Source organism: Olea europaea, chromosome 6, assembly GCF_002742605.1.
Source record: "Olea europaea var. sylvestris chromosome 6, O_europaea_v1, whole genome shotgun sequence".
Classification (NCBI taxonomy): Eukaryota; Viridiplantae; Streptophyta; class Magnoliopsida; order Lamiales; family Oleaceae; genus Olea; species Olea europaea.
This window is the reverse complement of record NC_036242.1, coordinates 21,452,029-21,452,320: the sequence shown is the minus strand read 5'-3', so window position 1 is coordinate 21,452,320 and position 292 is coordinate 21,452,029.

Below are 292 nucleotides of genomic sequence, written 5' to 3'. Positions count from 1 at the left end.
TTTTAACCGTTAGGAGAAAAGTGGGGTCTACCCGTAAGAGAAGAAGTTAAATATGACGGCTGAAATAGTGAAATAACAGTCAAAAAATCGATTTTTTGGGTGAAAAAATCAGGCCCAAACAGGCCCTTAATATAGTGCGTGCTACTCTAGTCCACCATTTAATTTCATGTCCCTACTGAAACTATCTTATCCTTAGATTTTTAAAAAAGGCCATGCAAGTATACATTCATTCATCTCTGGAGTCTAAACCACGGTCAGGTCAACTTGAATTTGGTTCAAGTCTACGATGTTG